Source organism: Triticum dicoccoides, chromosome 2B (genome assembly GCF_002162155.2).
Source record: "Triticum dicoccoides isolate Atlit2015 ecotype Zavitan chromosome 2B, WEW_v2.0, whole genome shotgun sequence".
In the NCBI taxonomy this organism is placed as follows: domain Eukaryota; kingdom Viridiplantae; phylum Streptophyta; class Magnoliopsida; order Poales; family Poaceae; genus Triticum; species Triticum dicoccoides.
Window position 1 is genome coordinate 137,220,344 of NC_041383.1, and position 21,564 is coordinate 137,241,907.

Below are 21,564 nucleotides of genomic sequence, written 5' to 3' on the forward strand. Positions count from 1 at the left end.
TTCGGTTACCTTTAGAAATTAAGAAGGGGTGTCCACTATTACAAAATCCTCCCTTTTTTACTTACGGCTCGCTGGAGGGCTGATTCCTCCGGGGAGACAGTACGGCTGGGGCTCTTCCCGGCGCAGGACCTTCCGGTACAGATTTCTTTCCCCGCTTTGAGTCCTTGGCCTCCGGGTCTTCGGAAGCAGTCCTCTTCTCCCCCTGGAAGGAGGGACTCTTGATTCCTCCCTTACTGAAGGCCTCCTTGGCAGAGGCGGTAGTTTCCCTGTGCCCCCCCTTCGCCCTCCTCCGAAGGTGCAACCTCCAACATTTTGATTAACACGGGATCCTGCGTGGTCTCAGGGAGGGGGGCCGGACACCGTATCAGTTTTGCTTGCGCTATCCACTCCTGTCCAAGGGATAGCTAGTTAAAAGGCAAACCCACGATAAATAAATGGACGATCAGTCTGGACACAGGGCTACTTACTTGAGTATCCGGGCGATTGCTGCTTAGGCCAGCATCCTCGGTCAAGTCCGGACGCATCTCTTGTGATCCGAAGAACAGTTTGTACATCTCCGCGGGTGTCAAACCCATGAAGTGTTGAAGAGCTCGTGGCCCCTCCGAATTAAATTCCCACAGGCGGAGGGGGCGACATTTGTAGGGCAGTATGCGCCGGATCAGCATAACCTGTACCACTACGACCAGATTGACCTCCCTTTCTTGGAGGCCTCGAATCCGGTCCTGCAACAGGGGTACGTCTTTGGACGGCCCCCAGTCGCGCCCCTTGTTGACCCATGACGTCAGCTGTTGTGGAGGGCCCGAGCGGAAGACGGGCATCGGCCTCTGCCTGCTGCCCCTGGGAGCGGTGATATAGAACCACTCCTGCTGCCACAAGCCGAGCTCCTCTTGAAAAGAGCCCTCGGGCCATGGAGCATCGGCCCTCTTGCTTATAACCGCTCCTCCGCACTCTGCCTGACGCCCCTCCATCATCTTCGGCTCCACGTTGAAGGTTCTGAGCCACAAGCCGAAGTGAGGGGTGGTGCGGAGGAAGGCTTCGCAGATGACAATGAATGATGAGATGTGGAGGATGGACTCCAGAGCCAAGTCATGGAATTCCAGCCCATAGTAAAACATGAGCCCCCTCACGAAGGGATCCGTCGGGAAGCCTAAACCTCGACGGAGGTGGGACACGAACACGACGCTCTCGCCAAGCTCGGGAGTAGGAATAACTTGCCCTCGGGCAGGCAGCCTATGCGAAATCTCGTAGGTTAAGTACCTGGCGTCTCTCAGCTTTAGCACGTCCTCTTCCGTGACGGAGGAGGGCATCCACCGGCCTCGCAGGTCGGGGCCGGACATTGTCGCAGATCGAAGGTACCCGAATCTGGAGCCCTCGGTGTTGGAACTCGGGGCGAGGGGTGGATTCGATAGAGGATTGAAGGAAAAGAACGGGCCTTGGTCTCATTATAAAGAGGAAGAATACCAAGAGCCGTCCCCGTGACCGTTTGGAACCCGCCTTCGATGGAGGGGGCATGGCAATGGGCGCGGTTGGGTTACCCACGTCCGTATTGATGGGAATCCCGGAATAAGGGGAACACGATCTCTGCTTCGACAAGACGTGCCAAGGAAACCGCTTCGCTAAACGCGCTGAGGCAGTACAATAAAAACGATTCTAGTAAAGGCTTGGTTGTGGTGTGACGTCACGCCACAAAATACGTCAGCAGATTAAACTTGTGTAATATTATTCTCTCTACGGTGGTACGTGGAATTTATTTTTGCAGAGCCGGACACTATCTTGGTGTTCACAATCTTCTATAAATTATTCGAAGGAAGAACCCGCCTTGCAATGCCGAAGACAATATGCGCGCCGGACTCATCGTCATTGAAGCGTGGTTCAGGGGCTACTGAGGGAGTCCCGGACTAGGGGGTGTCCGGACAGCCGAACTATCATCATCGACCGGACTCCAAGACTATGAAGATACAAGATTGAAGACTTCGTCCCGTGTCCGGATGGGACTTTCCTTGGCGTGGAAGGCAAGCTTGGCGATGCAGATATGTAGGTCTCCTACCATTGTAACTGACTCTGTGTAACCCTAGCCCTCTCCGGTGTCTATATAAACCGGATGGCTTTAGTCCGTACGACGAACAACAATCATACCATAGGCTAGCTTCTAGGGTTTAGCCTCCTTGATCTCGTGGTAGATCTACTCTTGTAACACACATCATCAATATTAATCAAGCAGGACGTAGGGTTTTACCTCCACTAAGAGGGCCCGAACCTGGGTAAAACATCGTGTCCCTTGTCTCCTGTTACCATCCGCCTAGACGAACAGTTCGGGACCCCCTACCCGAGATCCGCCGGTTTTGACACCGACAATGGGTCCAGGCAGTTAGAAGGATGAGGGGCTGGAGTTGTTTTAACTTCCCCTCGAGGTGACAAATTTCGTTATGTGCTCCGGCTCATGTTTCCCTGTACTAACAATGCAGCTGAATACGAGGCCTTGCTCCATGGTCTCCGGATGGATAAGGAGATTAATTTAAGCCGGGTAAGGTGCTTGGGCGACTCAGACCTCGTGGATCAACAGGTCTCAGGCACGTGGGATTCTAAGGATCCTCTTATGGCGGCTTATCATCGTGAAGTAGATGCTGTAGCTGGGTACTTCAAAGGGTATCAGGTGGAGCACATTGATAGAAGGAAGAATGAGGCGGCTAATGCGTTAAGCCGGTTGGGCTCTCAGCGTAAGTCGGTGCCGCTTAACACCTTTCTTGATGTTCTGCATAATCCTTCTGTCAAGGTACCTACAGAGGAAGAGCTTGCAGTGCCATACCCGGAGGCACAGTTGGTGGCCGCACTTCATGTCATCCAAGATTGGACATTGCCATACTTGGCTTATATGACCCGGGGAGAGCTGCCTGAGGATGAGACCTTGGCAAGACAAATTGTCAGGCGGTCCAAATCCATGACAATTGTTAATGGTGATTTACATCACCTCAGTGTCACAGGGGCATTCCAGCGTTGTGTGTCACCAGCAGAGGCTCAAGAGATACTTCGAGAGATCCATGAAGGCGATTGTGGTCACCATGCCAGCTCAAAATCCCTGGTGGCCAAGGCCTTCCGTCATGGTTTTTACTGGCTGACGGCTCATGCTGATGCGGAGGATCTTGTTAGCAAATGTGATGGATGTCAAAAATTCTCACGACGAGCTCATGTGCCGGCTCAAGAGTTGAGGATGATTCCAATTACTTGGCCGTTCGCGGTCTGGGGGCTTGACATGGTGGGACCCTTCAAGAGGTCTAAGGACAAAAAGACACACCTCCTGGTGGCAGTGGATAAATTTACAAAGTGGATTGAGGCAGAGCCGGTCAGTCAGTGTGATGCAGCCACAGTAGTTCAGTTCATCAAAAAGGTGATCTTTCGTTTTGGTTTTCCACATAGCATCATAACTGATAATGGCACTAATCTCTCCAAGGGTGCAATGGAAGAGTTCTATCAATGAGAGCATATCCGGCTTGACGTTTCGGCTATTGCTCACCCTCAATCCAATGGTCAAGCAGAAAGAGCAAATCAGGAGATCTTAAGGGGTATCAAACCACGGCTCTTGGTCCCCTTACAGCGGACTCCGGGTTGTTGGGTGGAAGAGTTACCCTCTGTGTTGTGGAGCATCAACACTACGCCTAACAGATCCATGGGTTATACACCTTTTTCATGGTTTATGGAGCAGAGGCAGTTCTGCCAAGTGATATCCGGCACGACTCACCCCGGGTGGCGGCTTATGTTGAGGCTGATAATGAAAAAGCTCGACAGGAGGCACTTGACTTGTTGGATGAGGAGCGAGACTTGGCAATAGCCCGCTCAGCGATTTACCAGCAAGACCTTCGTCGCTATCACAGCCGCCGGGTCAGAAGCAGAACATTTCAGGAAGGCGACTTAGTGCTCCGGCTCATCCAGGATCAGTCCAATATGCACAAGCTATCCCCTCCTTGGGAAGGACCCTTTGTGGTCAGCAAGAATCTGAACAACGGGTCATACTACCTCATTGATATTCGAGAGCACAAAGACTCACGTAAGTCAGAGGAGGAGAGCCGTCAGCCGTGGAATATAGCCCATCTTCGGCCTTACTATACTTAAGCCATCGGCTCGTAAGATGTATATATTTTTTGACAATGTATATATTATATAAAGTAATAAAGCAGGACCTCTGTCCTTTTTCACCCTCAAAAGTTTATATGTCTTTTTGTCAGATGGTGGAAACAACCAACAGGGAGCGGATCATATCTGAATCCGGCTTTACCTTTGGTCCGGCTTATGATCATATCTGGATCTAGCCATGGTCACTTGGGGGCTTCCTGTTCAAACATAGGTCATATCCGAACCAAAGAGAACATAGTTGTCAATACCCGCTTGATCGGCATACTGCCAAACCCACTTGGGGGCTTCTTGATCATATTTGAATCATAGCTTAACCCCTTTGGGTCTGACGTGGATCATATACGTATCAGCGTCATTAAACAAATCTCATGGTCACTTGGGGGCTTCCTGTTCGAACATAGGTCGTATTCGAACCAAAGAGAACATAGCTATCGATACCCACTTGATTTGCATTGCCAAGCCACTGGGGGCTATATGATCGTATCTGAATCTTAGCTTAACCCCTTTGGAACGGTTTACTGATCGTATTCGAATCAGAAGCCTGTAAATTATTTTGACTATCCTAAGAACTTGGGAAAACATTATGAGATGTTTTTTGTCTTTCCGGTTTAATATTGGTCACACCAGGTTGTTAAGTACCAGGTGAGCATCAAATCAGTAGGAAAGGTTATGAAAGGATCGCAGGCATGCTATTATGTTTATGCTTAGCAAAGTATAGTCGTAAACCAGCCTGTGTAGGGTGCCTTTGGTTCGTTTCCGGGTTACAAATACTTTATGTGACACCCGGTGTGATAAACCGCCAAGGGAGCTTTGGTTTGTTTCATGTGCAGGATAAGACAAGCAAATTTAACATCAGGGAGGCAAACGATCAACATAGGCTGGAAATATATAGCACTAGCGGCTTATGAAAGTATTAAGCGCCATAAACATGTGCGAAGGCATGACAAAATTGAGAGGTTTTTCTACCCTATTACAAGACTCCCCGAGTCTGAATAAATGAAGCATTGTTTTTTGCAAAACATCTCGCGATTCACTCCTTCGGCGGGCTTGAAGCCTCCGGGTTATCCTTCTCCGCTTCTCCGTCGGCTGTTTTGTCCTGGAAAGTTGACGAGGCCCAGTCAATGCCGCTCAAAGCTTCAAACTCAGCTTCGTCATCTATTAAACCGGCTGGGTCCACTTCAGGGGCAAAAGTATGCTTACGAATTGGAGGGATCAGGCTGATTTGATCATATGGAGTGTTTGGAATTCTCCGGTTTTCACTGTCATAAGCCGGTGCATACTTGCTAAGATCAGTGTCGTTTCTAATAAGGGTTGCCACGGGACATATGGCTTTGACACAGGCGATGAAGTCATGGTCGTCAAATGCAGTGCTGTCCTCCTTCAGACTTGGGTATCCAAGGGCAAGGTAGGTCGGGTCTAGTTCTGGGAGCCATGCTTTAGCCTGGCTCAATGCGGCTACGGCTCCGGCTCTTGAGGATGCCCGCCTTAAGTCTTGGATCCGCCGAGGAAGAAAAGTGAGGCTCTTTAATACGTCTTGCAGAAGGCGGGGATGTGGAGTTGATAAGGCTACAACGGCCAAGGCACGTTGTGACCCGGAGTATAGCTGTTCCACTAAGGTGTAAACTGCTTTAAGCTTGACCAGCATGTTTTGCTTTAGGTTGGTACTCCTGGGGCCTGTATGTGCACAAGTATAACAGTCAGCCAGAAGTAATTATTACAATAGTCATTGTAAGGTTACAAGGTTGGAAGTTTTGCATGATAACTTACTGAAGATGGCTGAGACCATTTGAGATATCTGCCGTTTTAAGTCGGACAGCTTGGTTGTTGCTTCTGCAAGAGATGCTTCTGCTATTTCGGCCCGAGTCACCAGGGAAGCCTTCTCATCAGCCCAAGTTTTCTTCTCCGACTCAAAATTCTTCTTCAGCTTCTCATTTTCAGAGACACTGAATTCAAATTTGGAGTTAGCCTTCTAAGTCTCTAGTTCTTGAGTTTCCAGACGACTCTTTAGGACAGCAAGCTCTGATTCAAACTGACTTATGGCAGCCCGCATTGACACCAGGTTATGGTAAGGATTATAGTAAGGTAACATTCAAGTCCCAAGCACTTTACAAGTAAAGGTACTTGGCACTTGGGGGCTAATGTATGCTGAAGAATTTTAACCTTATCCTACCGGGTCACAAATATTAAGTCTCAAGCACCTTACAAGTAAAGATACTTGACACTTGGGGACTAATGTATATTGCAAAATTTACAACTGTCATGTTATAACCGGGTTAAATATATTCTCTTTGAACCGGTTTAATTAATAAGTAAAGCAGATTTCTAAGTCTACAGCATATTTATTCATAAGCGTTAGACTTGGGGGCTCGTACAGTATGTAAGACTCAGGTAAAAAGTATAAGTTATACCTCATATTTGTGATGTATTTGTTTTACCATGTCAATTTCCAGGTCACGACTATTATGCACTTGATTCAGATAGCCCGAGACTATATCACCAATGCTTAAGTGAGTATAATCAGTAATGTCCTACTTGGCTTTTCGGCGTTGGGCAAATTCTTCCTTGGCGGTACATTTGGCAAGGACGGTAGGCCGCCCTGGTTCAACAAACTGAGACCTCACAATCTCAACTTCCGGTTCATTTGTTTTGACTGGGCTAGGAGTTTCTGGGTCACTTGTGTTGAGAGTATCTTCGGCAGGCGGATCAGAGGTTGGCATTGCAATATCAGAAGCCGGATCAGGCGGCGGCTGATGGGTAGAGCTGTCTGGAGGAGACGCATTAATCACCGGTTCAGCCACGACCGGTTCTTCGGACGGCTTATTCTTCTTTGCCCGTTTACTGGGCTTCACTTGCATGCTGTTAACAAAAGTAGAAGGATGAATACGCAAGCATGGGTAAAGTAAAAAGTGCATAAGCTTACATTACCCGGGAGCAGTTTCTAAAGCTGGCATGTTTGACTGCATGGATTCACCGGAAGAAGGAGAGGTATCCTGATAATTGGAGTCAGACGAATTGAGAGGATGGCGAATTAAGCCCGCTAAAGGTAAAACAGAACGTAAAGCGGAGATAACCTCAGTCTGACGCTTCCTGGTTACGTCAGGTAAGCCGGAGGAGAGTTTCGCATCCTTGTTGTTCCGGGTCTGCCTCCGGTTCTCAAGCTGTTGTTGCTTCAAAAGAACTTGAGGATCTTGATAAGCAAGAGCATGTGAAAATCTTACTTTCCGGGTCACCCTTCGGATCTTTTGCTTTGGCAAAGGCTCTGAGTCGGAGGAGATTATAGTTACCTCTTCATTGGCTGCTCGACTGTTTCCCGTATCCTCCTAAAGGGATAGAATGGCATACAAGTAATGACAAGGGAAGTAATTTTTTTTAAATGATTACCTCTTCATCATCCGAAGAACTGTCCTCCAATCTGAGTAAGTCGGAGGCAGTGGGTTTCTTCTTCTTTGAGGTTCCCGTCTTGGCGGCTTTCCTTTCGGCTTTCTTGGTCGTCCTGGCTTGTTTGGCAGCCTCATGGTCATATTTGGCTTTCCAGAAGTTATCATCGGCCTGTGGAAAAGGATAAGGAATTATGAGTACCAAAAAAGGTATAACATAGAAATAAGTATTTATTACGATTGATAACTTACTACAGGGGCCGGGTTATTCTTGCAAAATGGAAGTAAGCCAAAGGCATTGCTCGTCATAGTGCCCTCCTTCAGCAGTGACTGGGTCGTAGCATCCACCACGTCATCTGGTAAATCGTCAGGACTATGGCGTAACGGGTCATCCTTTTCGCCTGTATAAGTATACATTAAGCCGGAACGGCGGCTTAATGGAAGTACTCGCCAAGTGACCCAGACTCGGACCAGATCGATGCCATTTAAACCATTTCCCAATAGAGCTTTGATCTTTTGGATGGTGGGATTGAGAGGCAGACGTTCAACGGCCGTCAGTTTGTCTGGTAACGGATGGTTGGATTCAAGGCGCAGGGCGCGAAAGCCGGGCAGAGGCTTCTCATCAGCCGGAGAAGTGTCCTGACAGTAGAACCACATTTGGTTCCAAGATTTTGGGTGACTCGGCAGCTCGGCATAAGGAAAAAGGCAGTCTCTCCGTCGTTGGATCGAGATGCCGCCAAGCTCAAGACTGGGCCCGTTGGCACGTTCATTTTGCCGGTTCATATAGAAAAGTTCCCTGAACAATAGCAGGCTTGGCTCCTCTCCTAGGTACACCTCATAGAAGACTTGGAAATTGCAAATATTTGACACGGAATTGGGTCCGATGTCTTGAGGTCTAAGGTCAAAGAAATTCAAAACTTCCCTGAAGAATTTTGAGCCGGGAGGGGCAAATCCCCGGCTCATGTGATCCGTAAAAACAATCACCTCCCCGTCTTTGGGATGAGGCTTCTCTTCAGACGGGTCAAAGACACGATAAGACATAACCTCCCTTTTTGGCAGATGGCCGGATTTCACGAACTCAGCCAGTTTACTCTTGGTACTATGGATGGGACCCAATAGCAGGTTACAGGGGCCTTGGCCGCCTTAGGAGCCATGACAACAGTTCTCCTATGATAAAATAAGAAGATCAGGTTCAATTTTAACCAGGGAGGAAAATCCTAATTATCCAAGGTGGCGGCTTAAGGAGGGGCCTAATGATATAAGGATGATTGTGCAACAATATTTAAGCCGCTACAAGTATCAAGCGCGGTTCAAAATTCTTCAGGTCGTGAGGAGCAATTAAGGTTCTGTGTCATTTATTCAAGCCGGACACCTCGACAGTTGTGTTTAAGGGCATTTACCAGAAGAAGTTTTCCGGGTGATAAAAACAAGTTTCACAGATGACAGTTATTACTCTGGATCAAAATATTGCTCTGAAAAGAAAATTTTCTAGACCTAAAAACAGGGCAGAGAAATTCATACACTCGAAGAGGGTTTCCAAACAAGGGAAATGAGATCTATTTCTATGCAAGATCAACACAAACAAGTGCCGCAGCAGTTCTACATAGTTTTTACGATCTAAACAGGGCATTGGAGGTAAGAACTAGCGAGTGTTTATGTTGGGCGGTGATGAACGCCGACGAACTCGACAAAGTCCTAATGCAGATCTGAGAAAGGGAAGGAGAGGAACTCACGGATGCGGACGAGCTGCGGAGGTTCGCCGTCGATCTCTGGTCAGAGTCAGGTTGATGCAGCGGCCCGAGTCGGTGAAGATGAGGGGTTCGACGGTGGCGGCGGCGGAGATCGAGAGGAAGCAAGAGGAAGAGGACGACTGAAAGAAGGAAGAGTGAAAGACCTAGGTCGCTCTATTTATAAAGGAAGACTGACCGAGATGGCGCAAGAAACGAGGAGACAAAAACATCATTATCCAGCGACCCCGACGCCTCGATTCTCGGGATGGTCAGTAAAGGCAAAGATCCGTTGGAAGATATGATGGAGTAAAACTAAGTTTTATTGAAGATGACGTCACGGAGACTTAACCCGGATCCAGATGATGATGTCACGGCGGGTTAAAACCTTCATGCAAGACAAAAGACTAAGGATTCCATGAGGTACTTTAAGATTGACATGAACAGGTTCAAATCAATCAGGGGCCTAATGTTGGGGATATAACTATTTGAGTAAGCCGCCCAAGAGGGGCTGGGTTACGCAAAGAAAACTTACCAGAGAGAAGGCCCAAGACCAAAGCATGAAGATGGCGGTTCATAGAGGGCTTAAGGCCCACAGGCGACTTAAGGCCCGTTGTAGTAAACCGCCATAATAATATTACTTGTATCATAAGGTAGACTTAACTAGTCACCAAGACGGACATTGTTTATAAGCCGGCCGGGACTCTGTAAGCCGCAGGGCGTCCACCCGTGTATATAAGGGGACGACCCGCTGGCGGCTTAGGGCAAGAAACAAAATCATCGAGAACCGGGCATAGCGTATCTCGCTCCCTGGTCATCGGAACATCAATACCAACCCAACTAGATGTAGGCCTTACCTTCACCGTAAGGGGCGAACTAGTATAAACCCTCTTGTGTCCTTTGTCCCGATTAACCCCTTCAAGCTTCCTAGTTGTGATGGCTCCACAACTAAGTGCTTTCACGAGGACATCTGACGTGACAATTCCACGACACTATGTGATTGTAATGAATCAACACCCATGGGGTTTGATCATATCTTGCTTGTGAGAGAGGTTATTAGTCAACGGATCTGAACCTTTCAGATCCGTGTGTGCTTTGAAATCTCTATGTCATCTCCTAGATGCAGCTACCACGCTCTATTTGGAGCTATTCCAAATAACTGTTCTACTATACGAATCCGGTTTACTACTCAGAATAATCCGGATTAGTGTCAAAGTTTGCATCGGGGTAACCCTTTACGACGAACTCTTTTTACCACCTCCATAATCGAGAAAATTCCTTAGTCCACTAGTTACTAAGGATAACCTTGACCGCTGTCCTCTGATCCATTCCTGGATCACACTTGTACCCCATGACTGACTCATGGCAAGGCACACTTCAGGTGCGGTACACAACATAGCATACTGTAGAGCCTACGTCTGAAGCATAGGGGACGACCTTCGTCCTTTCTTCTCTTCTGTCGTGGTCATGTCTTGAGTCTTACCCAATACTCACACCTTATAACACAGCCAAGAAGTCCTTCTTTGCCGATCTATTTTGAACTCCTTCAAAATCTTGTCACGGTATGTGTTCATTTGAAAGTACTATTAAGCGTTGTTGATCTATCCTTATAGATCTTGATGCTCAATGTTCAAGTAGCTTAATCCAGGGTTTCCATTGAAAAACACTTTTCAAATAACCCTTTATGCTTTCCAGAAATTCTACATCATTTCCGATCAACAATGTGTCAACAACATATACTCATCAGAAATGCTATAGTGCTCCCACTCACTTCTTTGGAAATACAAGTTTCTCATAAACATGGTATAAACCCAAAATCTTTGATCATCTCATCAAAGCGTATATTCCAACTCCGAGATGCTTACTCCAGTCCTTAGAAGGATTGCTGGAGCTTTGCGTACTTGTTAGCATCTTTCAGGATTGACAAAACCTTCTGGTTGTATCACATACAACCTTTCCTCAAGAATATCGTCGAGGAAACAATGTTTTGACATCCTATCTGCAAGATTTCATAAATCATGCAGTAATTGCTAATATAATTCCAACTGACTCTTAGCATCACTACGAGTGAGAAAGTCTCATCGTAGTCAACTCCTTGAACTTGTCGGAAAACATCTTAACGACAAGTCGAGCTTTCTTAATGGTGATACTTACCATCATTGTCTGTCTTCCTTTTAAAATCCATCTGTACCCAACAGCCTTACGACCATCAAGTAGTTCTTCCAAAGTCCACACTTTGTTTTCATACATGGATCCTCTATCGGATTTTATGGCCTCAAGCCATTCGTCGGAATCCGGGCCCACCATCGCTTCTCCATAGCTCGTAGGTTCATTGTTTTCTAGCAACATGACCTCCAAGATAGGATTACCGTACCACTTCGAAGCAGTACGCGTCCTTGTCGACCTACGAGGTTCGGTAGTGACTTGATCTGAAGTTTCATGATCACTATCATCAGCTTCCACTTCAATTTGTGTAGGTGCCACAGGAACAACTTCCTGTGCCCTGCTACACACTGGTTGAAGTGATGGTTCAATAACCTAATCAAGTCTCCACCATCCTCCCACTCAATTCTTTCGAGAGAAACTTTTCCTCGAGAAAGGACCCGCTTCTAGAAACAATCACTTTTGCTTCCGGATCTGAATTAGGAGGTATACCCAACTGTTTTTGGGTGTCCTATGAGGATGCATTTATCCGCTTTGGGTTCGAGCTTATCTGGTTGAAACCTTTTCACATAAGCGTCACAGCCCCAAACTTTTAAGAAACCACAGCTTAGGTTTCTCTAAACCATAGTTCACACGGTGTCATCTCAACGGAATTATATGGTGCCCTATTAAAGTGAATGCAGTTGTCTCTAATGCCTAATCCATAAACGACAGTGGTAATTTGATAAGAGACATCATGGTATGCTCCATATCCAATAGGGTGCATCTATGATGTTCGGACACACCATCACACTATGGTGTTCCAGGCGGTATTAGTTGTGAAACAATTTCCACAAGGTCTTAATTGTGTACCAAACTCGTAACTCGGATATTCATCTCTATGATCATGTCATAGACATTTTATCCTCTTGTCACGACGATCTTCAACTTCACTCTGAAATTACTTGAACCATTCAATAATTCAGACTTGTGTTTCATCAAGTAAATATACTTAGCATCTACTCAAATCATCTGTGAAGTAAGAACATAACGATATCCACTGCGTGCCTCAGCACTCATTGGACTGCACACATCACAATGTATTACTTCCAACAAGTTGCTTTCTTGTTCCATTTCACTAAAACGAGGTCTTTCAGTCATCTTGCCCATGTGGTGTGATTTGCATGTCTCAAGTGATTCAAAATCAGGTGAGTCCAAACGATCCATTTGCATGGACTTTCTTCATGCGTATATACCAATAGACATGGTTCGCATGTCTCAATCTTTTCAAAAATGAGTGAGTCCAAAGATCCATCAACATGGAGCTTCTTCATGCATTTTATACCAATATGACTCAAATGGCAGTTCCACAAGCAGGTGGTACTATCATTACTATCTTATATCTTTTGGCATGAACATGTGTATCACTACGATCGAGATTCAATAAACCAATCATTTTAGGTGCAAGACCATTGAAGGTATCATTCAAATAAACAGAGTAACCATTATTCTCCTTAAATGAATAACTGTATTGCGATAAACATAATCCAATCATGTCTATGCTCAACGCAAACACGTAATAACAATTGTTTAGGTTTAACACCGATCTCAATGGTAGAGGGAGCATGCGATGTTTGATCACATCAACCTTGGAAATACTTCCAACACATATCGTCACCTCGCCTTTAGCTACTCTCCGTTTATTCCGTAGCCTTTTATTTCGAGTTACTAACACTTAGCAACTGAACCGGTATCTATTACCATGGTGCTACTAGGAGTACTAGTAAAGTACACATCAATATAATGTACATCCAATATACTTCTGTCGACCTTGCCAGCCTTCTCATCTACCAAGTATCTAGGGTAGTTCTGCTTCAGTGACCGTTCCCCTCATTACAGAAGCACTTAGTCTCGGGTTTGGGTTCAACCTTGGGTTTCTTCACTAGAGCAACAACCGATTTGCCATATCATGAAGTATCCCTTCTTGCCCTTGCCCTTCTTGAAACTAGTGGTTTCACTAACCATCAACAATTGATGCTCCTTCTTGATTTCCACTTTCGCGGTGTCAAACATCGCGAATATTTCAAGGATCAGCATATCTATCCCTGATATGTTATAGTTCATCACAAAGCTCTAGTAGCTTGGTGGCAATGACTTTGGAGAAACATCACTATCCCATCTGGAAGATTAACTCCCCCTCGATTCAAGTGATTGTTGTACCCAGACAATCTAAGTACAAGCTCAATGATTGAGCTTTTCTCCCTTAGTTTGTAGGCTAAGAAACTCGTCAGAGGTCTCATACCTATTGACATGGGCACTAGCCTGAAATCCCAATTTCAGCCCTTGGAACATCCCATATGTTCCGTGACGTTTCAAAAACGTCTTCGGCGCCACAATTCTAAACCATTTAACATTACTGAACTATCATGTAGTCATCAAAACGTGTATGTCAGATGTTCGTAACATCCACAGACGACGTTCGAGGTTCAGCACACCGAGTGGTGCATTAAGGACGTAAGCCTTCTGCGCAGCAATGAGGACAATCCTCAGTTTATGGACCCAGTCCGCATAATTGCTACTATCAACTTTCAACTAAATTTTCTCTAGGAACATATCTAAAACAGTAGAACGAAAGCGCAAGCTATGACATAATTTGCAAAGTCCTGTTGATGATGTTCATGATAACTAAGTTCATCTAATGAACTCCCACTCAGATAGACATCCCTCTAGTCATCTTAAGTTATACATGATCCGAGTCAACTAGGCCGTGTCCGATCATCACGTGAGACGGACTAGTCAACATCGGTGAACATCTTCATGTTGATCGTATCTACTATACGACTCATGCTCGACCTTTCAGTCTCTTGTGTTCCGAGGCCATGTCTCTACATGCTAGGCTCGTCAAGTCAACCTAAGTGTTTCGCATGTGTAAATCTGGCTTACACCCATTGTATGTGAACGTTAGAATCTATCATACCCGATCATCACGTGGTGCTTCGAACAACGATCTTTCGCAACGGTGCACAGTTAGGGGGAACACTTTCTTGAAATTATTATGAGGGATCATCTTATTTACTACCTTTTTTCTAAGCAAATAAGATGCATAAATATGATAAACATCACATGCAATCAAATAGTGACATGATATGGCCAATATCATTTTGCTCCTTTTGATCTCCATCTTCGGGGCTCCATGATCATCATCGTCACCGGCATGACACCATGATCTCCATCATCGTGTCTCCATGAAGTTGTATCACCAACTTATTACTTCTACTACTATGGCTAACGGTTTAGCAATGAAGTAAAGTAATTACATGGCGTTATTCAGTGACACACAGGTCATACAATAAATAAAGACAACTCCTATGGCTCCTGCCGGTTGTCATACTCATCGACATGCAAGTCGTGATTCCTATTACAGAATATGATCAATCGCATACAGCACATATATTTCATTCATCACATCCTTCTTGGCCATATCACATCACACGGCATATGCTGCAAAAACAAGTTAGACGTCCTCTAATTGTTGTTGCAAGTTTTTACGTGGCTGCTATAGGTTTCTAGCAAGAACACTTCTTACCTATGCCAAAACCAAAACATGATATGCCAATTGCTATTTACCCTTCATAAGGACCCTTTTCATCGAATCCGATCTGACTAAAGTGGGAGAGACAGACACCCGCTAGCCACCTTATGCAACAAGTGCATGTCAGTCGGTGGAACCTGTCTCACGTAAGTGTACGTGTAAGGTCGGTCCGGGCCGCTTCATCACACAATACCGTCGAAACAAGATAGGACTAGTAACGGTAAGCATATTGAACAAAATCAATGACCACAACAACTTGTGTTGTACTCGTGCATAGAAACTACTCATAGACCTAGCTCATGATGCCACTGTTGGGGAACATAGTAGAAATTCAAAATTTTCTACGCATCACCAAGATCAATCTATGGAGATTCTAGCAACAAGAGAGAGAGGGAGTGCATCTTCATACCATTGAAGATCGCTAAGCGGAAGCGTTACAAGAACGCGGTCGGTAGAGTCGTTCACGAAGCGATTCAGATCGCGGCCGAATCCGATCTAAGCACCGAACAACGGTGCCTCCGTGTTCAACACACATACAGCCCGGGGACGTCTCCTCCTTCTTGATCCAGCAAGGGGAGAGGAGAAGTTGAGGGAGAACTCCGACAGCACGACGGCATGGTGGTGATGGAGCTCGTGGTTCTCCGGCAGGGCTTCGCCAAGTACTACGGAGGAGGAGGAGGTGTTGGAGGAGGGAGAGGGCTGCGCCAGGGGAAGGGTGCGGCTGCCCTCTCTCTCCCTCACTATATATAGGGGAAAGGGAGGAGGGGGAGGCGCCCTAGGGTTCCCTAGGGGAGGGGCGGCGGCCACAGGGGAAACCCTAGATGGGTTTGGGCACCCCCACCCCCTAGGAAACTTGCCCCCCAAGCCGGGAGGGGCGGCTGCCCTAGGGGTGGCGCCCCCACCTCTCCTGGTTACGTGAGATGGGGTGGGAGGGGCGCTCAGCCCCTTAGTGGGCTGATGTGCCCTCTCCCCTTGGCCCATAAGGCCCCCCAACGCTTGTTGGGGCCTCCGAAACCCCTTTCGGACACGCTGGTCATCACCTGGTACCCTCGGAACAATTCCGGACTTCAATACCCTTTGTCCAATATACCGATCTTCACCTCTGGACCATTCCGGAGCTCCTCGTCATGTCTGGGATCTCATCCGGGACTCCGAACTACCTTCGGTAACCACATACTATTTCCCATAACAACTCTAGCGTCACCGAACCTTAAGTGTGTAGACCCTACGGGTTCGAGAACCATGCAGACATGACCGAGACGTTCTCCGGTCAATAACCAACAGCGGGATCTGGATACCCATGTTGGCTCCCACATGTTCCATGATGATCTCATCGGATGAACCACGATGTCAAGGATTCAAGCAATCCCGTATGCAATTCCCTTTGTCAATCGGTATGTTACTTGCCCGAGATTCGATCGTCAGGATCCCAATACCTCGTTCAATCTCGTTACCGGCAAGTCACTTTACTCGTTTCGTAATGCATGATCTCGTGACTAACTACTTAGTCACAATGAGCTCATTATGATGATGCATTACCGAGTGGGCCCAGAGATACTTCTCTGTCTCACGGAGTGACAAATCCCAGTCTCGATTCGTGCCAACCCAACTGACACTTTCGGAGATACCCGTAGTGCACCTTTATAGCCACCCAGTTACGTTGTGATGTTTGGCACACCCAAAGCATTCCTACGGTATCCGGGAGTTGCACAATCTCATGGTCTAAGGAAATGATACTTGACATTAGAAAAGATTTAGCAAACGAACTACACGATCTGGTGCTATGCTTAGGATTGGGTCTTGTCCATCACATCATTCTCCCAATGATGTGATCCCGTTATCAATGAAATCCAATGTCAATTGTCAGGAAACCATGACCATCTGTTGATCAACGAGCTAGTCAACTAGAGGCTCACTAGGGACATGTTGTGGTCTATGTATTCACACATGTATTGCGGTTTTCAGTCAATACAATTATAGCATGAATAATAGACAATTATCATGAACAAGGAAATACAATAATAACCATTTTATTATTGCCTCTAGGGCATATTTCCAACAGTGAGATGGAGTAGTTTTCAATGGTGAACATCACTATGTTGATCATATCTACTATATGATTCACGATCGACCTTTCGATCTCAGTTTTCCGAGGCCATATCTGCATATGCTAGGCTCGTCAAGTTTAACCCGAGTATTCTGCGTGTGCAAAACTGGCTTGCACCTGTTGTATGTGAACATAGAGCTTATCACATCCGATCATCACGTGGTGTCTCGGCACGACGAACTGTAGCACCGTGCATACTCAGGGAGAACACTTGTACCTTGAAATTTAGTAAGGGGTCATCTTATAATGCTACCGAAGTTCTAAGAAAAATAAGATGCATAAAGGATAAACATCACATGCTATCAAAATATGTGACATGATATGGCCATCATCATCTTGTGCTCATGATCTCCATCACCAAAGCATCGTCATGATCTCCAACGTCACCGGCGCAACACCTTGATCTCCATCGTAGCATCTATGTCGTCTCACCATCTATTGTTATTACGACTATCGCTACCGCTTAGTGACGAAGTAAAACAATTACATGGCAATTGCATGGCATACAATAAAGCAACAACCATATGGCTCTTGCCAGTTGCCGATAACTTTGTTACAAAACATGATCATCTCATACAACAGTTTATATCACATCATGCCTTGACCATATCACATGATAGCAAGCCCTGCAAAAACAAGTTAGATGTCCTCTACTTTGTTGTTGCAAGTTTTACGTGGCTGCTACGGGCTTGTAACAAGAACCGTTCTTACCTACGCATCAAAACCACAACGATTTTTCATCAAGTGTGTTGTTTTAACCTTCAACAAGGATCGGGCGTAACCACACTCGATTCAACTAAAGTTGGACAAACAGACACTCACCAGCCACCTATGTGCGAAGCACGTCGGTAGAACCAGTCTCGCGTAAGCGTACACATAATGTCAGTCTGAGCCGCTTCATCCAACAATACCGTTGAATCAAAGTATGAAATGCTGGTAAGTAGTATGAATATTATCGCACACTACTCTTTGTGTTCTACTCGTGCATATAACATCTACGCATAGACCTCGCTCGGATGCCACTGCTAGGGAACGCGGTAATTTCAAAAAAAATCCTACGATCACGCAAGATCTATCTAGGTAATGCATAGAAACAAGAGGGGAGAGTGTATCCACGTACCCTCGTAGACCGAAAGCAGAAGCATTTAGGTAACGTGGTTGATGTAGTCGAACGTCTTCACGATCCAACCGATCCAAGCACCGAACGTACGACACCTCCGCATTCAGCACACATTCATCTTGGAGACGTCCCTCATACTCTTGATCTAGTTGAGGCCGAGAGAGAGTTCCATCAGCACGATGGCGTGGTGACGGTGATGATGAAGTTACCTGCGCAGGGCTTTGCCTAAGCACTATGGCGATATGACCGAGGTGTGTAACTGTGGAGGGGGGCACCACACATGGCTAAAACAATTGTCAACGTCTGTGTTCTAGGGTTCCCCCTGCCCCGGTATATAAAGGAGCAAGGGGGAGGCCATCCGGCCCTCTAGGGCGCTCCAAGGGGGAGGTATCCTCCTCCTAGTAGGAGTAGGACTCGCCCCTTTCCTAGTCCTACTAGGAGAAGAAAGAAGGAGGGGGAGGAGAAGGAAGGAGGGGGCACCGCCCCTCCCCCTAGTCCAATTTGGACTAGGCCCACGGGGGGGGGGGGCAGTCCGTGGCCACCCCTCTCTCGCTTCCCTAGGCCCAATAAGGCCCATTACTTCTCCGATGGTTCCAACAACCCTTTCGGCACTCCGGTTATATCCGAAACTTCTCCGGAACACTTCCGTGTCTGAATATAGTTGTCCAATATATCAATCTTTATGTCTCGACCATTTCGAGACTCCTCGTCATGTCCGTGATCACATCCAGACTCCGAGCAATCTTCGGTACAATATATCACATAAACTCATATTACAATCATCATCGAATGTTAAGCGTGCGGATCCTACGGGTTCAAGAACTATGTAGACATGACGGAGACACGTCTCCGGTCAATAACCAATAGGGGAACCTAGATGCTCATATTGGTTCCTACATATTCTACGAAGATCTTTATCGGTCAAACCGCATAACAACATACATTGTTCCCTTTGTCATCGGTATGTTACTTGCCCGAGATTCGATCGTCGGTATCTCAATACTTAGTTCAATCTCGTTACCGGCAAGTCTCTGTACTCATTCTGTAATACTTCATCCTGCAACTAACTCATTAGTTATAATGCTTGCAAGGCTTATAGTGATGAGTATTACCAAGAGGGCCCAGAGATACCTCTCCGAAACACGAAGTGATAAATCCTAATCTCGATCTATGCCAACCCAACAAACACCTTCGGAGACACCTGTAGAGCACCTTTATAATCGCCCTTTTACGTTGTGACATTTGGTAGCACACAAAGTGTTCCTTTAGTATTCGGGAGTTGCATAATATCATAGTCTGAGGAACTTGTATAAGTCATGAAGAAAGCAGTAGCAATGAAACTAACACGATCATAATGCTAAGCTAACGGATGGGTCATGTCCATCACATCATTCTCCTAATGATGTGATCCCATTCATCAAATGACAACACATGTCGATGGGTAGGAAACATAACCATCTTTGATTAACGAGCTAGTCAAGTAGAGACATTCTAGGGACTATAGGTTTTGTCTATGTATTGACACATGTACTAAGTTTCCGGTTAATACAATTCTAGCATGAATAATAAACATATATCATGAATTAAGGAAATAAATAATAACTCTATTATTGCCTCTAGGGCATATTTCCTTCAAGGAGCTGGTAAAAGATTCTTTTTTTTGTTTCACAAAGGAAAATAAAATCAGCACAGCGTGCTCTTATGAGCTCTTGCACCCTAGTACTTTTAGAGGGTCGATTTAGTCCTCTGACATTCTGTTGGGGAACGTAGTAATAATTCAAAAAATTGCTACGTGTCACCAAGGTCAATCAAGGAGATGCTAGCAATGAGAGAGAGGGAGTGCATCTTCATACCCTTGAAGATCGCTAAGCATAAGCGTTACAAGAACACGGTTGATGGAGTCGTACTCGCGTCGATTCAAATCGCGGAAGATCCGATCCAAGCGCCGAACGGACAGCGCCTCCGTGTTCAACACACGTACAGACCGGGGACATATCCTCCTTCTTGATCCAACAAGGGGAGAGTAGAAGTTGAGGGAGAACTTCGGCAGCACGACGGCGTGGTGGTGGAGCTCGTGGTTCTCTGGCAGAGCTTCGCTACGCTCAACGGAGGAGGAGGAGGAGTTGGAGGGGGAGGGCTGCGCCATGGGCAAGGGTTGTAGATCCCATGCGCCTCCCTACTATATATAGGGGTGGAGGGGGATGGTTTCTTGCCCAAGTCCATTGGGGCGTTGGCAAAGGTGGGAGGAAAGAAATCTCATCCTCTCCCTTCCCCACCGATTGTTATCCCCCTTTTTAGGGATCTTTATCTTATCCCTTCGGGATATGATCTTATTCCTTCTAAGGTGGGATCTTGGTGCGCCTTGACCGGGGGTGTGGGGCCTTGCCCCCAGTACCCACGTTCATGTGGGTCCCCCCATGCAGGTGGGCCCCACTCCGGAACCTTCTAGAACCTTTTCGGTACAATACCGAAAAATCCCGAACATTTTTCGGTGGCCAAAATAGAACAACCCATATACAAATCTTTACCTCCGGACCATTCCGGGACTCCTCGTGACGTCCGGGATCTCATCTGAGACTCCGAACAACTTTTGGTAACCACATACAATTCCCATTACAACTCTAGAGTCACCGAACCTTAAGTGTGTATAGCTTATGGGTTCGGGATCCATGTAGACATGACCGAGATGCCTCTCTGGCCAATAACCAATAGCGGGATATGGATACTCATATTGTCTCCCACATGTTCCACGATGATCTCATCAGATGAACCATGATGCCGGGGATTCAATCAATCCCGTATACAATTCCCTTTTTCCATCGGTATGTTACTTGCCCGAGATTTGATCGTCGGTATCCCTATACCTTGTTCAATCTCGTTATCGGCAAGTCTCTTTACTCGTTCCGTAACGCATGATCCCATGGCTAACTCATTAGTCACATTGAGATCATTTTGATGATGCATTACCGAGTGGGCCCAGAGATACCTCTCTGTCATACGGAGTGACAAATCCTACTATCGATTCGTGCCAACCCAACAGACACTTTCAGAGATACCTGTAGTGCACCTTTATAGCCACCTAGTTATGTTGTGACGTTTGATACACCCAAAGCATTCCTAAGGTATCCGGGAGTTGCACAATCTCATGGTCTAAGGAAATGATACTTGACATTAGAAAAGCTCTAGCAAACGAACTATGCGATCTTGTGCTATGCTTAGGATTGGGTCTTGTCCATCACATCATTCTCCTAATGATGTGATCCCATTATCAACGACATCCAATGTCCATGGTCAGGAAACCACAACCATCTATTGATCAACGAGCTAGTCAACTAGAGTCTCACTAGGGACATGTTGTACTCTATCCATTC